The following is a 23,204-nucleotide window of genomic DNA, read 5'->3' as shown; positions in this document are numbered from 1 at the left end:
TTTCTCCTTTTATCATCACTAACTTATTAACTGAATCTAAGAGCAGCAACTGTTTCTTCCTTGGGAGAGCGGGTGTTTGGAGAAGAGCCTAGGCTTGGGTGACTCCCTGACCCTGGGGGTGACTCCCTGCTGTGCTTTGTTGTTTACAGAGTGGCCTTGGCCAGCCCTTTACGCAATCTAAACATGATTTTGAGGCTCGAATGGGATGATGTATGTAAACTGCTAGACACTGAGCCTAGCTCGTGTACTCACTCACTATTTGCCGAGTGCTTACCTAGCGCCAGGTCCTGCTCTAGGGATCAAGAATATGCTGAGAGCAAGGGCACAGTCCTTATTCTTATGGGACTAAACTTCTTCTGAGAGAGCCACACAGGTCCTAAGAGCTTATACCATGAAGAATGGCCTAAGCATCAAGGGAAGGTTCCTCTAAGGACACAGCCCTTAACTCGATATCAGTAGGATGATATGTGCAGTAGCCAGGAAGAGGGCACTTGTGTGAGGGCTCTAAGGTGAGAAGGATCCACCTGAGGGACAGAGGAGAACAAGTATGACTAGAAGGGGTGGTGCTGGACATGAGTGAGGGAGTCAAGGACCCGATCCCTAGATATGGCCATATGAAGAAGAGATTCAAGAGTCAGGACTGATCAAACGTGGGCCCTACTGAGCCCAGAGGGTGAGGGAGAGATGATGTGGGCTCCTGGGCTGTGGAGTTTAGTGGATGATGGTGTTTTCATGGGAGGAGGACATGAAGAAAAGCACATGTTGCTGGGGGAAAATTATAGTGAGGGGTATTAGAAAGTCATGAATTGGGGATCTCTGGGTGGCGCAGCGGTTTAGCACCTGCCTTTGGCCCAGGGCGCGATCCTGGAGACCCGGGATCGAATCCCACGTCGGGCTCCCGGTGCATGGAGCCTGCTTCTCCCTCTGCCTATGTCTCTGCCCCCCCACCCTCTGTGACTATCATAAATAAATAAAAATTAAAAAAAAAAAGAAAGTCATGAATTTGGATTTGAACACTTGTTTGAAATCGCACTCAGAAGTGGAGAACGTGGAGTCTGCAATGACAGATCTGGGGCTCAGAGAACTGGCCTGGCCTAGAGACACACACTTACGAGACATCTCCCAAAGAAGAAATCTCACCTTTATCCACCTATGTTACAAAGAAGAGAGAAAGCATAGTGTAAGGATAGAAGGGAGCCTAGGACTGAGTCTTGATGACCTTTAACATTTAAATGTTGACTAGACACACATGGGGGTCGGGTGGACAGAGTGGCAGTGAAACAGTAGCAGTTACAAAAATTAGGAAGGCAAAAAAGACCTATGGGTAGGTCACCTGAGCAGTGGAGAAACAGAGTAATTGGCTCTCTTGCCCCTTACTCACTGTGAGGGTACTGACCCTAAGATCTTGTCTGCTCCCCCAGCACCAGGATAAGAGTTGTCAGAAGTCCATAGCAAGTGGCTGATGAAATGCAAGGATGGGGAGGATGGGTGGGAGGAACGCACTCGCAGGTCTTATACCTGAACATATCCTGACACTCCTCTGTCAGCACAGGATGCTCTAAAAGTCAAGGGCACTGCCAAAGTCGCTGCCAGCTCTGATGGTTCAGGGATTCAGCAGCTTTAGTGGGGCATTTGAAAAGAACCTACCGACAGATCAAGTCTTGTGAGAGGCAAGATTCTTGGCAGACATCTCCAAATAGCACCAACCAACAAGAGAATACCTGCTCACCCACCCCATCAAAAACTACCAGTCTAGTTCAAAAGAAAAGCAACCTATGTGACTTGCTTACTATGACTCAACACCAATATAGGAAAGCATGGCATCAAAAGTCATTCTGAGAAAAAAGTTATTCTGTACAATAAAATTAAAAATTCAAGAAGAGGGATCCCTGGGTGGCGCAGTGGTTTGGCGCCTGCCTTTGGCCTGGGGCGCGATCCTGGAGACCCGGGATCGAATCCCACGTCGGGCTCCCGGTGCATGGAGCCTGCTTCTCCCTCTGCCTGTGTCTCTGCCTCTCTCTCTCTGTACTGTCATAAATAAAAAAAAAAAAAATTCAAGAAGAGCCCACATAGGGCTCTCTTCATGGAGCCTGCTTCTCCCTCTTCTCCCTCTGCCTGGTTCTCTTCCTCTCTTTCTCTGTGTGTCTCTTATGAGTAAATAAATACGATCTTTAAAAAAGATAATAAAGAGAGAAAGTGTGCAAGAGGGATGGGGGGGGCAAAGGAAGAGGAAGAGAGAATCTTAAGCAGGTTCCCTGCCTAGTGTGGAGCCCAACATGGAACTTGATCTCACCACCCTGAGATCAAGAACCTGAACTGAAATCAAGAGTCAGACACTTAACTGCCTGAGCCACCCAGGTGCCCCAAGAAAATAAAGTATTTTCTAGAATAAAAAAGTAAAGAGTCAATCTGAACTTCATTAGGTTTGTTATATTTAGGGGTAACCTCTCCTAAGAGAATGTTCTGAAATTCTCCAACTTTTTAGAATTATCTCACATTTTGGACATTAGGTCAAGACACATTACACTTTTTTAAAAAGATTTTATTTGAGAGAGTATGAGAATGAGAGAGCGAGAGTGAGAGCAAGAGAGAGAGAGAAAGAGAGAGAGAGAGAGATCATGAGCAGGGGGGAGGGGCAGAAGGAGAGGGAGAAATAGACTCACCGCTGAGCAAGGACCCCGATGTGGGACTCCATCCCAGGACCCTGACCCATGCCAAAGGCAGATGCCTGACCGACTGAGCCACCCAGGCGCCCTCACGTTAAACTTTATGTTGGTGCTTGCTTCGGCAGCACATATACTAAAATTGGAACGATATGGAGAAGATTAGCACGGCCCCTGCGCAAGGATGACACGCAGTCATTATTCCCTCTAGGTTTTGAAAAACCTATTTTAATTCAAGCATGAACTCAAACTGATTAGTGTAAAAACTTGAACACTCCAATGTTCATTTAATGGTGACCAGCTTCTCCCTCCACTCCTTTTATTGTCCTCAGCAGTAGTGGTGGCTGTCGGCATTTAATGGGTATTTGAGGAAAATCCTAGTGCTGTTCTGCTGCTCACTGGTCCCAGGCAGTGGATTTCCATACCTCAGGATACTCTAGTGAGGCTGAAGGGGAGGCTTGTATAGATGATCCCTGGTGAGTGGAACCACCGCGGCCTCCGGGAATTTAACAACAGCTACAGCAGAACCGGACACAGCTACATGCTGCTTCTAGAACGCTTGCTGTTCTACCTCAACAAACACAGCCTCTTACGTTCTATTTCTTTTTTTAAATTTTCCTTTTAAAGATTGCATTTATGTATTTGAGAGAGAGAAAGAGAGAGAGCGAGCATCCACAAGCAGAGGGAGGGGCAGAGGGACAATCAGACTCTCCGCTGAGCAGGGGAGCCTGACCCCAGGACTTCGGGGTCCTGATCCTAGTGGAAGGCAGACACTCAACCAACTGAGCCAGGCAGGTGCCCTCACACCCTTTTTCTGGACACATCTTCAGGGTCACAGAGTATATATACTAAGATGCCATAGTGACTACACCTACAGAATATAATGAGCAACTGTAACTGTGCCAAATTGAGTCTCCGCCCATCCACACATAGCACTGTGACTTTCGAGTCACACTGAGCTCGACATTGTCACTGTGCAGCAACCATAGCAACCATTTCAGTCTTTTAGATTAACAGGTCAGTGTCTCCATGGGCAAAAGCAAGGGGTCGTGCTGTTCCCTTAGGTCGCACTGTAATTAAAGATGCACAGATGTAGAAAACACTGCAGGAGGCCTGCTTAGAACACAAAAGCCCAGACTTTACCACAATGTGGGGGTTGAGTGGGAGTGGTGGTGGGGGGGGGACCAGACAAGCCAATACAAAGGGCCCTCCAAATAAAAGCAGAACTTTTACATGTGATACCATTCCGATTATCAAGAAAGCATTTTTCCCCCCACATTTCTTGTTGAAGTTTGCCTCCATTTGGATTTCTCTGGCACAAGTGCCATCTAAAAACTAGAGCCTCATTAGGTGTGTTATTCTTGCTTAGAATTAGGCAGAAATACTATATTTAATGGCCAATTCCCTCAATGTGCATTGCACTTCCAATATGTAGTCCATAAGGCAGCCTGGTAGGGGCAGAAATGACAAGGAATTTAGCATCAGACAGCCTTGGACTCCAATCGCAGATCTGTTGTTTATGGTACCACCTTGGCAACTTACTGAAACATTCTGAAACTCTGTTTTCCCATTAGTTAAATGAGAAACTACTGCAGCTCATAGAGTATGATGAAATTAAATAAAAATTTAGACAGAGCTCGGGATACATTAGGTTACCAGCAGCAATTATCATTAGGATAAGGCCAGTCCATGATCTACCATTACTTTAAGCCCTAAAGATAAGAAATCAACCTAAAATGATGACATTATAGGCAAATGCATATGACAAAGTAGGAAGAAGAACATAATATGAACATGAATGCAAATTACTTGATTTTTAAAAATGAAATAAATGAGGATTTAGGTGCACAGGTATATGATAGGAACTGGCAATGTTTTTTAGCTCTTCGATGGGGTGATGGGCACCCCCATGTTTAGTGTTCCTTAAGGGGTGCATGTATGTTGTATGTACTTTTGTTGGCATGATGTGTTTCACATACAAAGATATCTAAAGTTAAAAAAGAAAGACACAGGGAGTAAAGACACCAAGATGTCTTATTATTTCTAAAAGGTAAGGTTGTAGGGCAGCCCGGGTGGCTCAGCGGTTTAGTGCCACCTGCAGCCCAGGGCGTGATCCTGGAGAGCTGGGATCAAGTCCCACATCAGGCTTCCTGCATGGAGCCTGCTTCTCACTCTGCCTGTGTCTCTTTCTCTCTCTCTCTGAATAAATATATAAATACATCTTAAAAAAAAAAGTTTCTCCTTGCATACTTATAAAAAAATAAAAGGTAAGGTTGCAAATAACTTTTATGCATTTCTGTATTTTCCAAGCTTCTATATTAAGAAAAAAGAATTTGTTACAATAATGCTACACTGCCGAGCCCTTGGCTAGAGGCCCACTCTCTCTGTGGCAAGAAGACACTCCCTTTCTCTGACCACTACCTCCACCGTGAACAAAGGCATCAGCAATTCACCTTTATTCAGGAAATGTTCACATTCAGAAAGTGAAACAAGTGCTTCTAGGTTAAAAAAAAAAAGTAAATTAACATTTGAGTTTTTACTAAGAGCTTATCTTCTCAGTAACTGCTCTATGAGGCAGCTTTTCTTATTCTCATTTTACAGGTAACTTGGAAAGTTTAAGCACCTTGTCTAAGACCTAAGTTAGGTTACAAAGCAAATTAGCTTTTATGATAATACTGTCTTACCTGGAAATTGTAGCCTTTCATGAAATGCAGGTGGGCACATGTGTATGTAGATGCCACATTTAAAAAAAAAACTGCACAGAAAACTCACTATGGTATTCAAACATTAAAGAGCTCAGAGAACTCCATTTTCTGTACCATGTCTCACATTTCATGCAGGAAAGCAGAGGGATCTCTCATTTTAGAGGAGTTGCTTTATTTTTGAATGGGTACAAGAAGATCCAGATACAGGGCAATAATGCTTTTCGTGTGGTTTAAAAAGACACCTTCTCAGAAGTTAAGGAGTATAGCTTTCTGTGATTCAGAGACAGAGGACAGGATTGAGGGCCCAGATGCTTGAGTTTCAGAAGTAACCTTCCTTGGCATACCCATGAAAGACAGACTTCATCACAGCAGGATATTCGCTGTTAGTACATGAGATAGATTTTGAGAATGGGTAAGACGACACGGCTTCTTGTGTTAACGCAGTCATGATTGTGTTATTTACCAGTGGCAATTTAGAATCTAAGTAAATTCCTGCCAGGGTGGTCAGAATTCCCTTTTTTTCTTGATGCCACACTAACTAAAACCCATTATACCTACTCCATTTTTCTTCAAACGAATTGCTAATATATCTGAACAGCAAATTCCAGGGTTTGCTCAAAAACCACCTTCCACTTTTTCTACTATGCTCTGCTCATCCTCTTACCTTCAGAGGATCTCATCCCCCATCATAGCAACTCTCCTGCGGAGGGGGAAGATCATCTAGGACCCCAGAGATCCAGTCACTCCCCGTGTAATTTTTAGGAATGCACCAGCATTCTGTCTTTCACTGACTGTGGATTATAGGCCTAGAATTTTAGATACCCAGATCCTGTAGGCTTGAGGGAGACACACCATGGAGCCCAACACCTCAGCTGTGAGAAGAACAGAATAAATTATATCTATGACTGCCACATACTGGGTGCTCATCAGGTTTAGAGACTACACTTAAATTGTCCTTTTGCCCTAATGACCCCATAAGAAGGCAGTCTCTCCACACATAAGAAAACTGAGGCTTTCAAACTCAAGGTCACAGAACTGTGACATAGAAGAGGTAGGATTCAAATGGACTCCCTGCCCTTCACCACAGTTCATCCAGAAAAGGTATCTGAGGTTTGGAACCACGTGGCCTTGGCTGTATTTCTTTCTGTGACATGAGAGGAAGTGGAAAGTCAAGTCTTTGAGCTTTAGTTTCCTCATCTATAGAATGCAGACAGTACCATCTGACTCATGTCCACTGTGTGGAAACATTCATTAAATCAAGAAAAGATATGAGGGACGCCTGGGTGGCTCAGTGGCTGAACATCTGCCTTCGGCTCAGGGCATGATCCCCGGGGTCCTGGACTTGAGTCCCAAATCGGGTTCTCCCAGGGAGACTGCTTCTCCCTCTGCCTGTGTCTCTGCCTCTGTGTGTTTCTCATGAATAAATAAATAAAATCTTAAAAAAAAGAAAAGATATGAAAACATTCTGAAAAGTTAAGCATTGCACATACATGTGGCATTAAGAATAATGGAAACATGTAGATACTTGTTACCTATTCCGGTGTTCTGGCAAGTAACCGGCCCAAGAGAATGCTGAGTATCTCTCTGCTCTGAATTCTAAAACGGATGCCAGACATTATCAGAACATGTACAGCAAGGACTACAGAGTCTCCGGTACTAGAGTTGGGAGGTTTGGTTTTTCCTCAAATGGGAGTTCTACTCTGTAAGATGGCACGTGACTTACCAATGCCTTGCTGAGTTTGGTCAGTCGGCTGTACACTTAGGCTAGGAGAAGTAGATGTCATAAAATAATACTCCAGGGTCTAATTACCAAGACTCCATCCTGCAGCCACTAGCGGTGCTCCAAAGGGGCAGCTGGCACATCCATTCACAGCCGGAAAAAAGTTCTGATATTCATCAGGGTGTGATCAATCACTCGCTCACATCTACTGTATCACGAAAATACCTCCAAAACATTACATTTTGTATTTTAGGGTACTCATCTCAAATAGCAATCTCATTTTGGCTTTTATGAAACTCATGAAATTCTTAGCATTATTCATCAACATTTTCCCATACAGGGGAGAGTTGACTAATCCTAACTCGATCCAGTGCAAGGAGGGGGAACCCAGCAGAGAACACAGAATGCCATACTTCTCATTTGAGAATGCCAAGTTCAAAGCAAAACAAATGGCTTTTTTTTCAATCCAGAGAACAAATGAAAGATTAAAACTTAAAAATGAATATGGGTGAGACGAAGCAAACTTTATTTTTGCTGAGATGAGTACTCATTATAGAGAGTCTGGAAATAATAAAATAAAGTCCTACATTTTAGAAAAGTCACCTTTGAACTAATATTTCAATTATCCATTACTTAAAAAGTAATGAGCCTTGAGACCCGAGAAAGCTCCCTGGGTTGGAAGATAACCAGGTTTTGAAGGAAAAGTGTTGTGTCCTCAAGCTCTAAACCACAGATAACAGCACTACTGGCCTTTCACAGTTAATATGAAACCAGTACAGGGTGGGGTTTCATGTTGCTTTCCAATCAATGTTATTAAGGTATAAGCCAGTATTTTCCTCAATCAAATCACTTTCTAAAATAGTGCATTCCTAGCTGTGTTTGGAACACATGTGAATGTCATTTGTAGCAAAGCAACTCCTCCACATGATCCCCCTTTAGGGTATTCTCATGTTTGTGTCATCACCTCCTCTTGAGGGCAAGCATCACCTGTGATTAACTTCTAACAAACAGAATATGGCAAAGGTGACAGACTGGCATCCCCAGGATTACACTGCATTATGTAAGACTCTGTCTTGCTATCACAAGCATTTGTGCTTGTCTTTATTCCTCTCTCCACTTGCTGGCTCTGAAGAAGCAAGCTCCTATGAATCCTACATATCTCCAGGAAACACAGTGCTGTCAACATTCACATGAATAAGGAAGTAGATGCTTCTCTAGTTGAGCCTCCAGATCAGAACCCAGCCTCAGTTACTGTCTTGATGGTAACCTTCAGTAGACGATTCAGTTAAGCCATGGCCAGACTTCTGACCCACAGAAACCATTAGATGTAAATGTGTATGTTTGAAGCTATTAAGTTTAGGTGATAGAGAATTAACACACCATCACAACAGTCATTTTTTGCAAAGTGAGTTATCACTTCCTAATTAATGGTTTTCTTTTAAGATTTTATTTATTTATTCATGAGAGACACACACACAGAGAGAGAGGAAGAGACAGAGGCAGAGGGAGAAGCAGGCTCCCTGTGGGGAGCCCAAAGAGGAACTCAATCCCAGGACCCCGGGGTCATGACCCAAGCCAAAGGCTGATACTCAACCACTGAGCCACCCAGGTGCCCCTAATTAATGGTTTTCAAGTTTGGTTCTCTTAAGAGAAGGAAAGGAAATGCTATGCTTCTCCTGAGAGGTTGCTCCTCATAAGAGCCACTTGTTCACCGTGTTAAGTGCCCCCCCCAAACTGCTCCCCACAACAGTCATATGAGGACAAAGATGGTTAAGATATATCTATTTCATAAGTGGGGAAATTGTAGGTCCAACACCAAAAGTCCCACAGCGATAGCCATGATCATCTGAGAAGTGCGTGTTCTGTCTGCAATTCCATGTTGCCTCTAATTGTTTCTGTTTTAATAACCTATTAAATACTTTATTAACATTAAAGATTTTTCATTAAACTACTTTTCCTTGTTTAACCACTGGGGAAGGACCTTTAAAGAAAAGTCATCACACGGGGCAGCCCAGGTGGCTCAGCGGTTTGGTGCCACCTTCAACCCAGGGCCTGATCCTGGAGACCCAAGATCGAGTCCCACGTCGGACTCCCACATGGAGCCTGCTTCTCCCTCTGCCTGTGTCTCTGCCCCTCTCTCTCTGTGTCTCTCATGAATAAATAAATAAAATCTTAAAAAAAAAAGTCATCATTAATATGTTATAACGTGTAACCTATTAAGTAACTAAGATCGCTCTCACATCCATATACTGGGCCTTATATTATGAAATAGCTTTCCTAATTATGGAAATGATACTGCCCTGGTATAAAAACAAATTTTGAAAAGTATCAAGAATTTTAATTTTTTATTCAGTAATACATATAATTAACAAGAAAAAATGTCTTTTTCTGAATACAACATATAATATAGGTATAATTCCATTTCAATCACACAATATTAAACTTCATAAACTTTTTTAATGACCAAATATCCATCATTTGTTTATATCATTTAATTAATCACTTATTCCTAGTCACTCAGGTTGCTTATATTTTCTCACTTTTGTAAATGTGGCAATAAATATTCTTGTGGAAGGATGTGCTGAGTCATAAAAATATTTGTTGCCAAGTTGTCCTCCCAGGAGATTATACATTACTTATACTCCCACATAAGAGGTATGAATACCTGTTTCCCTTAATCCTAACAGCGGCAATCAGGTTTTAATCCTGGCCAATTTGATAGGCAAAATGGGAGGCTTACATAATTTGCCTTTCTTTAAGGAGTTTGAATGTTTCATACACTTACTTTTTTAAAACATCAATTATGTATTAAGGTGGGCAAAAAAAAAAAAGCTCCAACTGAATGTTTATTTACTTATTTGAAAGAGATTCTACATATTAAGATTAATCTTTGTCTTACATGTTGCAATTTTCCTTGTACTCTTTTCTTCCATAATTGATGCTCAGAAATTTTTTTAAAGATTTTATTTATTTATTCATAACAGACACAGAGAAAGAGAGGCAGAGACACAGGCAGAGGGAGAAGCAGGCTCCCTACGGGGAGCCTGATGCGGGACTCGATCCCAGATCCTGGGGCGACACCCTGAGCTGAAGGCTCAACCACTGAGCCACCCAGGCGTCCTGATGCTCAGAAATTTTTAACGAAAATGTTCTTAAGGGCAGCCCAGGTGGCCCAGCGGTTTAGTGCCGCCTTCGGCCCAGGGCGTGATCCTGGAGTCCTGGGTTCAAGTCCCACGTCAAGCTCCCTGCATGGAGCCTGCCTCTCCCTCTGCCTGTGTCTCTGCCTGCCTCTCTCTCTCTCTCTCTCTCTCTCGAATAAATAAATAAAATCTTTTTTTAAAAAAAGAAAATGTTCTTAAACAGTAACCTAATAATTTAAGGCACAGACCTCAACTCTAAAATAAGGACCCTTTATAGCCTGACTTGAGATAAAATAAGTGTTTTATAGCATTTGTCCTTTGATGCTGTTCAAATTATTGGAGTTACCAATCACCTCTTCCATGTGCAAGGCCACTGTCTTATTACATAATTTACTAGAAAATTCCCAGGTCAGACACTGTACTAAGTGCTCAAGAAACAGATGAAAGTAATAGACTCAATACTCAAGCTCCTCACAATCACTTCAGAAAAGAAACTATTGGGACGCCTCGGTGGTTCAGCGGTTGAGTGTCTGCCTTCAGCTCAGGGTGTGATTCCAGGATCCAGTCCCTCTTTGGGCTCCCCACAGGGAGCCTGCTTCTCCCTCTGCCTGTGTCTCTGCCTCTCTCTGTGTGTCTCTCATGAATAAATAAAATTTTAAGACAGAAGAGAAACCATATGAGCTGTACGCACCATCTCTGAGATACCTGAAAAGTCTAGGCAAACTTTCCCTCTCCTGATGTTAAGGAATTAGACATGCTTTAAGATGCTGAGATAAAACTTTCTCTGTTCAAACAGATGCTGAAAGAAACTCCAATAGCAAATCTTCAGCAATGACCACATAGGTCAAACACTCCAATTATTCAAACCTCCTATCAGGCAGCTGAAGCCTCAGGACACTCACACCTCACTCTCATTCACAGGGAATCATGACCACAATCATCAGAGGAGTGGCCCCAGGAAATTCCTCACCACAGCTAGCTACATCCAAACCGGGTGTGACACTCTCCTGTTCCTAACAAGGGCTGACTTGGCAGCTGACCTAGTGCTGCCTATTTTCGGTGGCCACAGGTCTGTCCTGCCAGCCCCTGCATTCAGCTTAGCTCAGATGAGGATGGCAGCACTTATTTTTTTTATTTTCTCCCAGGACTTTAAAACAAAACTGGGGAGACGATTGGTGAGTTAGAAAATCTCCAGTAGAATCACAAGAGAGCAAAGGGAGCTACATTAATGGCAGAGGCATAAAGAAAAAGGGATGTGCTGCTTCTTGGGGACGTAGCTTATGTGGGACATTCCAAAAACCCTTCACATTGCCCAAAGCTGCTCCTGCCTGCCAGGCATCGGGAGCCCAGCAAATTCTCCACTTGGCCCTGTTGGATCTCAGCTAACCTGAGCAACCCAGTCTGTTCAACCAGAGAGAGCCTGACACATCAAATGGATCCGCCTGTCCTGCCTACAGACTCAAGCCCTTGGACACAGCTCACCACTAAACTACCAAAATCATTCCTCCAACCCCAGACAAAAGCATGAATGTCCAGAAGACGCCATTTCTAGGCTGGTGCCTCTGAGTCTAGGTCAAAGTGGTGTTATTTAACTGTTGTTTTCATTACTGGTCCCACTGCCAGGAGTTTAGATTTTTCCTAATTACCCTCCCATGCAATTTTTTTTTAATTTTTATTTATTTATGATAGTCACAGAGAGAGAGAGAGGCAGAGACACAGGCAGAGGGAGAAGCAGGCTCCATGCACCGGAAGCCCGATGTGGGATTCGATCCAGGGTCTCCAGGATCGTGCCCTGGGCCAAAGGCAGGCGCCAAACCGCTGCGCCACCCAGGGATCCCCCTCCCATGCAATTTTAATGCCATAGCAATATTGTATATTTATGCACTGTGTATACATCTGTCCTTTATATATAAATCATTTTTTTGCTTCCTAAGAACCAATGTTTGCCCCCTTGCACATAAACAGCCCCACTGAGAAATGAGTTCTACAATAAAAAGGTGTAGTAACAGCTCTTCTACAAAAGGAACTTTTTCACTTAGAGAAGGAAAAAAAAAAAAAAAACAACCACATAGACTTCCTAGAACTTTTCCATATGAGCCTCTAAGAGCCCCCAAGTCACATTTGGAAGTTACTTGTAAGATGTCAGGCTAGGTAATTAGAAGTTATCCAAAGGTTTGCACATCTCTGCATTCTCTACTATGATTTCCTCAATTTCCTGTAACAACTTTTTTTGACTGAGGTGTGTGTGTGTACGTGTGTGAGAGAGTGTATGTTTCAATGTGTGTGTGCACATTAGAAAAGCAGGTAAGGTGACAAGAATGCAAAACAAAATAACCCCCAAACTGTGGTCCTTTTATGCAGTTATTCTTTCTCCACCTAGTATTCAGTCTCATTTGTTTAGTTTTTTTTCAGGATGTGTGTGTGTATGTGTGTAGTGCTAGAATTATGAGGTAAAAGAATGGTAAAGGTCATATACAATTGTGGGGGTAACAGATATTCCCCAAGACAGGATGGAGAGCTCATTGTCAAGCATCACTGAAATGCATCCAGCAAATGTATGCTAGAGAAGCAGAGGACCTTATCTTCTAGCATAGCCAGATATTTATAGTAAAGTCCATTTCTGCCTTGCAGATCACAAATCCTCAATGATACAATATGACTCAACTCTTTTGCCAAATAACTCTCTTTTATTTGAAAAGTGGACTTCAAATTTTCTTCTCTAATTTTTGTATAGATTTCATAAAACTTTGCTCTAAAAAAACTCAGAGAAAATAGGTCATTTGAAGAAAACAAAAGCTGTTTAAAACATATAGAGAATTTAGATGATGACAGGATCAACTATTCTTTCCCATGACCAAAACCCATTTAATTTGGGTGGGAGAGGGGTAATTAACTAGGCCTTATGAGTAACAGCTGGGAGATTAAATGCATTCAAATATTTACTAGCTCCTACCTTGTACCAGGCACTTTTGTAAGCCCTTGCATGCATCAGTTAATAAAAAGGTTGAAGATTCCTACCTTTAAGAAAGCCTACATATGGGTGGAGCAATGTGGAGAGTTCTAATGAGGAACAGTAATACTAGTAATTGTAGAGACAGTAATAAACGATATGTTTGAAAGCAATTAAAGTCATGAATATAAACAGGTAGAGTAGGGTCAGAGGGATGGAGAGGGCCACGGAAGGGTATGGGGGACAGGTTGCAATTTTGAATAGGATGGTCAGGTGACATATGAGCAGACTTCGAAGAGATGAGATTAGATGTGGAGACATGCAGGGATGAGGCCTCAAGGAAGAGCATTCTAGACGAATCTAAGGAACGCCAAGTAGGCCAGAGCCGAATGGGTCAAGCAGGAGGAGTTGAGACCAGAAAGGAAATGGGGAGGGTACCTTGTGGACCACTGTGAGGACATTGGCTCATACCCTGACAGGGGAGCCATTGTGGAGTTTGGGGAAGAGGAGTAATATCATAGGACTTGTAATTCAAGGGGCTGGGCCTGGCTGTGCGTTGCAGAGTATGGTGGTGGAGGTGAGGGATGAGGAAAGAACCAGGGGGGCCGGTTAAAGGGACCGAATTCCTGGCAGAAAGTTCTAACACAGAAAGAATATTACTCATTTCATTGTGGAAAAAAAGCCAAATCTACCATCTGTGATCTTAGCATCATCCTGCGACCTGGCTACAGCTTCTATCGGTTTACTATCCTATCATCACCTGTGCCTTTTTCTGTAGGTTGCAATTTTCTCACTACCAGCCTGACAACTGAGATGTTGTTGATGCTTTCACACCCTTTTCTTACAAAGGCACCCTACTTCACTTACCTTTGAATTCTCATGGCCTGTCCCCTAGGACTCAGTTGTGCTGATGGAGTGAATAGTGGGGTTGGGGGGAGCTTATATTTTGTTTTTGCTTCCTGCCTAGACTATTTTAAGAGCCTCCGTTCCTGTCCAGTCTCCATTCCCTCTCATCACTAAACCTGTTGGCTTCTTTCACTTTGCAACTGCAAAAACTTCAAACATACCTTTCACACCAAGGTAACACTCAAACATCTCAGCCTAACAGTCCGGGCTCACCAGAGCTGGCTTCTTGCTACCATGTCATCTTCCCTCCCACTACTAATTCCGGAACAGGAAGTCTGGGCTCCAACCTTTTGCCCAAATACCTTGTCCCTTCTCAAAGTTAATCTTTTCCTTGTGCTCCTCCCACCCCCCACCCCCAGATTAAAGAAATCCCTTTCATCTCAAGGCAATATCCCAGGGCTACCCTTTCACTCAGTTTCAAATCTCTGCACCACAGGCGTGATTGCTCCCCACCCTCTGGGGACGGGAGGCAGGAGCCACTCCCAGCCTCACACTCAGGTGAGAGGGAGCCTGAACACACTCCACAGGTTCATGCTATCCTGGCCCGCCTTACAGCCTGCCAACTTGCTAACCTAGCAACTCTCTCCACTAGGACATGCCTTATTTCCCAAGCCCAAGAAAGAACTCTTGGGGCCAAGAACGATCTCAACTTCTCTGAATCCCTTTTCACAGCCTCAGCAGATTCACATAGTTGGTGGGTATTCACTGATGAATATTATTCATCTTGTGAAATTATTACTTGTGAAATTATTACTAAGGTAATAATTAGTATTACCGCAGACACTGCTATGTATGCCGGAAGTGGGGCAGGATGGCAGGTGAACAAGCCAATAACGACTACTCACTGCAGGAAGGCTAGGAAAGGTGTATCGAGGATTGCAGGCATCTAAGAGGAGGCAAATAAGAATCACTGTGTGTGCAGAGGTGTGGGAGGCAACAAATGAAAGCCAGGCTGAACTTCTGAGGCCAAGGCCCAACTCAAATGTCCTCAGGGACATGTCAGACCTAGTGATGCAAGAAGGAAGGGGACAGACGATCAAAGCAGAGGGGACAGGGTGTTCAAAGGCATACGAGGGAGGCAGAGAACCACAAGGAGCCCACTCTGTCTGAAGGAAGGAGGCAGTGGGAGAGCAGGAAAGGGAGGAAACAACTGATGGGAATCATATTTATTGATGACAACAGGGGTTCAAGCGCATGTAAGGACACCAAGAGTAAAGTTATGTAAAGATAAGACACGCTGTGAGAGGACTGTGTGTATCTTCTCAAATAGATGAAAAGCCCTATAAACCTGTAACACTATTACCAATTCTATTTCACACAACTAGCAGAGACCTCTATTAAACTGTTTCAAGTTTTTTCATAAAGGAAGTGTGAGAAAAAAATACATCTTCTCAGTCTCTCCCATCACATTCCATCTAACCAGACTTTTCAAAATTTGGCAATTAAAACACACATCTACATGCACTGCTGACTAGGTGGAGAACTAGCAGTGACAACACGGGTTCCTCAGGTCTATAAAAATATGACATTAAACACATCAAGGACAACATATGAGAGAGAAACCAAAGTTTGTGGAAGCAGAGCACGTGAGTTCATTTTATGGTGCCTCCTACCCATGTCACACTCACTACTGCCAGATCAATGTGATAATGCCATTAAGGGTCTCCAACTGGGAGTGTCTGTGTGGCTCAGTCAAGTGTCTAACTCTGGCTTGGCTCATGATCTCGGTTGGGGACCTGGGATCAAGACCCATGTCTGGCTCCGAGCTCAATAGAGTCTTCTTGAATTCTCTCCCTCTCCCACTCCTTCCTCCTGTGTCCCCCTCCTCACTCACACATGCGTACTCTAAAATAAATCTTAAAAAAAAAAAGTTTCCATCTGATAATCCCAAGGTTTTACAAAAATATAAGGTAAAAAATCTCAAATGCTGCATTCATTTTACCGAACTCTCTCCTACCGAACTCAGCATGCTGTGAAAGAATGCACGCTTAAGCTTATGCATTTCAAGAAAAAATGCTCGGCCTTTTGGTCCTGAAGTCTTCCAAAAGTAATTCATGCATCTTAAATATCTTCTGCCACAGAGATTCAATACTATTTTAAAAATGGAATGGTCATGTCTGAAAGGCAGAATAGGAATAAAATAGTATTCAGAAGGAAAGTTTTGAAAGGACCTAAAGCACACGTAGGCCTGCTGGCTACCGTAACAATAACAGCAACATTGCTTTTATCTCAAGGGCTCTATTACGCTGTAGGCCATCTTTTTGTGCTTGAGTGGCACTGTGAGGTCTTATTTAGCTATTACGGAATCTTTCCTTCTCTCTGTGTAGGCCTCGCTCCTTGTGAATCCCAGTGCTTTCAAAAAGCACTCCAAACACAGGACAATCAGTCCTGCGGCATTGTATTTTTAGATTTAAATCACTATTTGATAAATGTTTTAATGTAGTTCACTGATGGGTAAAAGAACAAGTGAAAAGAAAACTGGCATTTCAGGGTGATGGCAGCTTATTAAATTAGGAATTAAATCCAAAGTTACCTTTCCTCCCCCAAATTACTAACAGTCCCATAATGGTAAAATTCCTGAGAATATTCTTTTCTGTAGTTAGACATAAAGACCTTTATATTGGACCAGAGCCGTGTAAATCAATCATCCACAATCTTGTGATGCTTAAAAAAGAGATGTGAGGAGAAAGGTTATTTCTTTTTTTTTTTTAACTCATTTATTCATGAGAGACACAGAGAGAGAGAGATACAGAGAGAGAGAGAGAGAGAGAGAGAGAGAGAGGCAGAGACACAGGCAGAGGGAGAAGCAGGCTCTGTGCAGGGAGCCCGACGTGGGACTCGATCCCAGGACTCCAGGATCAGGTCCTGGGCTGAAGGTGGGCGCTAAACCGCTGAGCCACCCGGGCTGCCAGAAAAGTTATTTCTTTAACAATGCTGACCAGAAACCTACCTTCTTCCTGGGAATTCTGATAGAATGAGAATGCGTACAAGGCAATTTACATTTCTGTGAACAACACTGCTTAAAGTGAGTTGTTAGTTCCAACCAGCACACTCAAGTTTGAGGCGTACATTTCAAAGAGCAAGGTGGGCTGCCAAGAGAGCTTCCTCCAAACATATGTGAAGAGGTAAGAAATTTCCTTGCAGCCAGGTTAATAAAGTCACATTCTGAAGTGACTCATTTTGAAGATGGGTGGTGACCTGTGTCATGTGTGTATGTGAGGCATATACATGGACTGCGTGTGTGAATGGGAGTGGGGGCGATGAGGGAAATGAGAGACAGGAGTCAGAAATAACCCTCATAAAAACAATAGCTTAATTCAACCTGCAATGAGCTCAACCCAATTTTATCCAGACAGAGTATTTATTCTTTTCAGCAGCAAGGGTGTCTCAAAGAGGTCAGAGAGAAAGATGAAAGGCCATCTTAACTGGCAAAAGATGCCTCATGTTCTGACAGGGTCAGAAAACAAAGGCTCAAAGTCTACATGACAAAAACTGTATGGTTGAAATCAGGAAACACAGAAGTAGGTACGATTCCCTGCAAGGACGCATGTTCTGTTTGGAATGAATGCCAGGCATACCTGGTCAACAACAGCTTACCCAACTTAAAATGTGGGTTTCTTGCCAGTCTGCCACTAAGAGGCAGGGTAGGGGGTTGGGAGGAACAAAGCGGTATCAGGCCCAAGCTGAAGAGGTGTTTAGGACACAGTGGAAGAGCTAGGATGGGAGCCTGACATCACATCCAACAGTCTTTTTCCCACACTCTTCCAGTCATGTGACCTTGAAAGATCACAGAATCTCTTATCACTGGTTTCCTAACTGGAGTGCGAAGTGACACCGCAGACATCGACATCGCAGGACTGCTGGGGGACTGGCTGTAACAATAGAAATAAAAACCTAACTGGGTGCTTGGCCTTTCACGGTATGCGGTATTTACTAGCTTTGTCTGTCCCTTCCCTAGCCCACACACCAAGAGAATCTGGAAGCAAAGATTTTTGCCTCCGGTTTTGAAGCTAGCAGATGGGTAATGTTACTAATAGAGGCTGCGGATTAGTCTGGCATTACAGGATTACAGGGAAAGGGCAAGCCTACCACCTCTTCCTCTGAGGCAACCGTACCTTGCACCTTCACGCCCCCCTTACCAAAGCAGAACCTTGTCACACTGTTCCCAAAAACGGCTTATACAAACAGGATGGATTCCAAAAAGCTGAATTACTGAATCTCAGCTTCTCTTTCCCTTCCCTAAATTAGGATATTTTCAGACCAGAAGAATTTTATTCCAGAAAACAGATCTTTAATTATTCAGAATCAGAGAATCCTTTGTAGAGCAATTATCAAGTTACAGTCTACCCTACTACCTTAGACCAATGTTAAAAGATAGGTGTATATTTTAGATTTTTTTCCCCCTGAGCTTATTAATTGGTAGTTCTTAAATAGAATACTTAAATCTAGACAAGAATAAAGGTTTGACCTTAGCTGGGATTAACAGACACAAAAAACAAGTGTCATGGATAATTTGATGCTGAATAGGACACTAATTATTTACTAACAAGAATTTATCCTTCTTTTCACCTCATATTTATAATAATTTAAGTGGGGATTAGGAACTCACAAGCTTTAGATACCCAGTCCCCAAGGAAACTGTGCAAACTGCTAAAACAGTTTCTAGATCCACTGCTACTACTAGTCCCACAACTGCCATGACATGGGTATTATTCCCCCTTCAGTCAGGAAACCACTGATAAGAGGCTCATAATCATTCAAGGTCACCCGGCTAGAGAACAGTAACCCACAGAAGTAAGGCCAAGCTCCTGCCTTCTGGCAACTCCAAAGAGCCCGTAACTCCTTTCCAGCTTTTCCTATTACAGCTTCAGGACTTCCCAGGATGGGTCCGTCATTTTGAATTTTGAAAGCTCCAGACACATGTGTTTTCTACATCAATGTTTCAGTTCAGCTTTGAGTTTTCTGTTCTTGTGGGGGGTTGCACCATGCAGCCCCTCTCCAGGACAGGGAGAGAACACAACATCTGACAAAATGTGCCCTCTATTCTCATTCCAGGCGCTCCCCATTCCCAGCCCACAAACACAGCGAACAACCCTGAAATAAGAGCCTCAAGCCAAGAAATTTAATTCCTAAAAGTAAGGAACTGTGAGTAAGCCTATTATGACCACATCACCTGAGTTCCCTCCTCTGTATATGGCTATTTTTCCTGTTTTCCTCTTACAAGACATTTGTGATTGCGCTTCGGGCTGTCCCAGATAATCCAGGACACTCCCATCTCAAGATCCGTAATCACATCTGCAAAGATCTTTTTTCTGAATAAGGTAACATTTATAGGTTCCAGGAATTAGGACTTAATATCTTTCGGAGTCATCACTTGGTCAACTACACACTCATATTGATCATTTAGAATTAATAAAAAAACTATTTAAATAAAATTTTACCTAAAAGATACACAGTACAACTTCAGAACTGATTGTCAACTCTCTTCTCATCACTAATACACATTTTCCTCAAATTCTCACTCTACCTTCCTAACACCTCTGAGGGCAAATGTTAGGCTTCCTCTACAGCTCAGCCACTAAGCAAAGGTGACCACTCAGGGATAGAAAAAGATAATTCTTGTGTCTATATATCCAGCTGATTGCTATTTCAATGGACATATTTGACTGAGACCAGAAGGCTGGACTAGTGTCAGAGAAATGATCTCTCTTTTCTTGTAAGAACATAAAACAATTCAAGAATCAGTTGTATTACTTCACAAGGTTCTCTGAGGAATACAGTGAACCATACGGCTCCTTACAACTACCAATTATTACATACAAATAACCAGACTCACTTTTCCCTTGTAAGGAAGCCAGTTGTGAGGCAGATTAGCTATTCACATCAGTTGGTTTTTAATGTGTATAACTTACTGGCTAATATCTTTCTCAGTTAAATGAACAACACATGTAATATGTACCTGACCTTACCCGTCATGATTTGTAAACCACCAAACTAGTAGTTTGATTTTATAAACACATACGGTCAATGAAAGCTTAGTATTCTCATTAGTCTTCTGACTAGGTCTCCCTGTCATACACTAACTTAGCACCCTCAACCTTCCATTCGTTGCAATAACCTGGTCAATTGTTTGCTGTGAGATCTATAAGGGTGGCCCGTGTGGGTTGCTTACTGCAAAGTCCCCTGCATCTGGCCTGGTGTGAGGTGGCACAGCAAGGATGAGGTACAGCTGCTAATTGCCTAGCCAACACCCATTTGTCCCTTTCTTCAGTAAACAGTACCCTAGGTTTTGGATGACAATGATACTCAGAATAATGACCATGTTTTCCAGCCTTTGGCTCAGGGTGTGACCCCGGGGCTCCTGGGATAGAGTCCCGTATTGGCCTCCCGGCGAGGAGCCTGCTTCCCCTTCTGCTTGTGTCTCTGCCTCTCTCTGTGTCTCTCATGAATAAACAAAATCTTACAAAAAAAAAAAAAAAAAAGAAGGGATCCCCGGATGGCTCAGCGGTTTAGTGCCTGCCTTCGGCCCAGGGAGTGGTCCTGGAGTCTTGGGATCGAGTCCCACATCAGGCTCCCTGCATGGAGCCTGCTTCTCTCTCTGCCTATGTCTCTGCCTCTCTCCCTGTGTCTCTCATGAATAAGTAAATAAAATCTTTAAAAAAAAAAAAAGAGTGGGAACAGCTTATCTATTGTAACTGTGCTTGTAATGGTGGCTATAGGGACAAAACAGTAATTTTTGGGGGGGAGAAAGCTTAAAATTAGACATCTTTTATATAATATTCAAATATGTCACCAGCTTCTTTTAAATGGTTGTCACTTTTGAGACTTAGTGTCACTCATTACACTAAGGGAGTAACTTTTTTTTTTTTTTAAGAATTTGATACTCTTTTGTGCTGCCAAGACCAATAATACATCAAAATTCCAGATAGTTGGCAAAGGATCCATGAGAATATTTAGGAAAATTCTCCCCAATTAATTGATAAGTGTTCAGCAATACTTATTCAAAGTCAAACAGAAACACTTATCATGCTCATAATTGTGTCAGAGAAGCTGAAACTGGTGAAGTTTGTGTTTCAGGAGAAAATATGAGTTCATTTCAACATAAAGCAGTATATTAATATAAGCATGAATATAATTAAAATTATAAGCTAATCTTCTTTGGGTAAAATCATATGTGGAGGGGAGAGGGAAATAAATTGGGAAGAATTTTTAAATCAATGTCTTAAAGACTGGAGCAGAATTTAAGCCAATACTATTCTAGGCTGTAACCAATCAAGATTTGTTTTATCCAAAAGATGGCCAGAGGAGCAAGGAGACTCCAAAATGCAGAATAAAAGATGCTAAAATCATTAAAAACAAAAAAGATGGCTAAAATTTTCAGGAAAAGCTATTCAAGCTATAAATCCTTTGTATTTTAAGTCCTTATCACCTTTTTCCATAAAGATTCAGCTACATACCTTCACACCAAAGCTAATTGTTCCTCCACATTTTAAACGCAATCTACTATTCAAGCATATTGGTCTTCACATTAATATGCTTTTTCAATTTCTCCAAAGTTACCATAGTGACTCTAGATAATTTAGCCTGGATAGGATTTTTGCAAGGAGAAAAAGGAAGAATCTCAAGTAGAATCTCAACATTAAGGACTACATTTTCAACAAAAATATAATACAATGCCAAATATTAAAACCAGAAAAAGTCTATATCCTGGGGAAGTCATTGAAAATCTTCCCACTAGGCTGTGAGAAACTCAACATTAAGACTCAAGGTTAAAATGTACTTTAAATATGTCAAATATCTAAAATACGATCAGAAAAGATCAACTCCCACTGCCCATCCAAAAGCAACAGAGAACAGGCTGTGCCTGATAGCATACACCTGTTTTCTTACTGGAGCCTTGCCCAGGGCACCAAGCACAGGCAACACCACAGGGAGGACAGGCTGACACCCAGGGACCTGTCCAGACCTGTGGACACCCAACTTTGACCTCTCCTCCTATGATCAACAGGCTTTTGACCCCCAATCGCTGCTTGTATTACACAGAAAAGTGATTTCTATTTTTATTTTATTTTTTATTTTATTTTTAATTTTTATTTATTTATGATAGTCACACAGATAGAGAGAGAGAGGCAGAGACACAGGCAGAGGGAGAAGCAGGCTCCATGCACCGGGAGCCCGACGTGGGATTCGATCCCGGGTCTCCAGGATCGCGCCCTGGGCCAAAGGCAGGCGCCAAACCGCTGCGCCACCCAGGGATCCCCTGATTTCTATTTTTTAAAAAAACCCAATAGGACTCCACTTAAGGCTTGAAAAATAGCCAGGCAAATGTGAAACTAAGTAGTTTTCACTAAAAAAAACAACAAACAATGGAAACTTAAGATTTGTTTATTCCCTATTACAATTAAAAGGTTGGAAAGAAAAATTCTTTTCTTACCACATGACGGTCCATCAGAATGCACCACTAATGGAAAAGTATTTCAAAGCTATGGCAAATAGTGTTTTGTTGTGTCTCTGTGTGCTATTTAATAAATCTTGACATATCAAAAGGTTCAAGATAGTTACAGAGGAAGCAGCAGCATCTGCAGAACTGGATTCTGGCCGGGGCTCTGAAAATCAAATTTCTTGCCTCTGCTCGTTGGCACCCCTTACCATGCTAGAGAGAAAACAGAGATGAAACTACCTTGAAGAATTAAAAACACCTGATAAGCCTGATGCGTTTAGCTGCTGCTTTACAAGATAGAGAAGTCCCTCATATTCTGAGGTCTACCGATGAGACAGGGAAACACCCCAGAAAGGAATGAGAATGTGGTGCTCAGGTTTGGGAAGGAGAGCATCTAGAAGATGGACTGAGGCCAGCTGGCATTCTAGACACCCCTCCCCGCTGAGTGGCTTTTCAGAGCCACCTGCCCCACCCACATCTGTAATGACAGCTGGACTAGATTATTCCTATACACCAAAGATGATGTTGTCACTTGGGTGAAGCACCCCCATAAGTTTTATAACACATGAAGTTACATGCTCTATTTTGGGTCCTTTGAAGTTTCGATTTGCTCTCTCTTCTGGACTTAAATTTAGGTTTTAAATCAGGACCCATCCAATGGAACATCTGGGACCCATGCT

At 42.5% G+C, this 23,204-nt stretch overlaps 1 protein-coding gene and 1 non-coding gene across 2 annotated transcripts in view; one reads left to right on the top strand and one right to left on the bottom strand.

Moving 5' to 3' along the window:
• The window catches only part of IQGAP2 (IQ motif containing GTPase activating protein 2), a 297,908-nt gene that overhangs the window by 206,184 nt on the left and 68,520 nt on the right, over positions 1 to 23,204 (bottom strand). The window lies entirely within an intron of this gene.
• On the top strand, positions 2,776 to 2,880 carry LOC129521096 (U6 spliceosomal RNA). Its single transcript, XR_008666755.1, has one exon. It is a non-coding gene; the product is annotated as a U6 spliceosomal RNA (small nuclear RNA).

The sequence above is a fragment of the Nyctereutes procyonoides genome, unplaced genomic scaffold (assembly GCF_905146905.1).
Source record: "Nyctereutes procyonoides isolate TBG_1078 unplaced genomic scaffold, NYPRO_anot_genome, whole genome shotgun sequence".
NCBI classification, from domain to species: Eukaryota; Metazoa; Chordata; class Mammalia; order Carnivora; family Canidae; genus Nyctereutes; species Nyctereutes procyonoides.
This window is presented reverse-complemented; position numbering and strand designations above follow the sequence as displayed.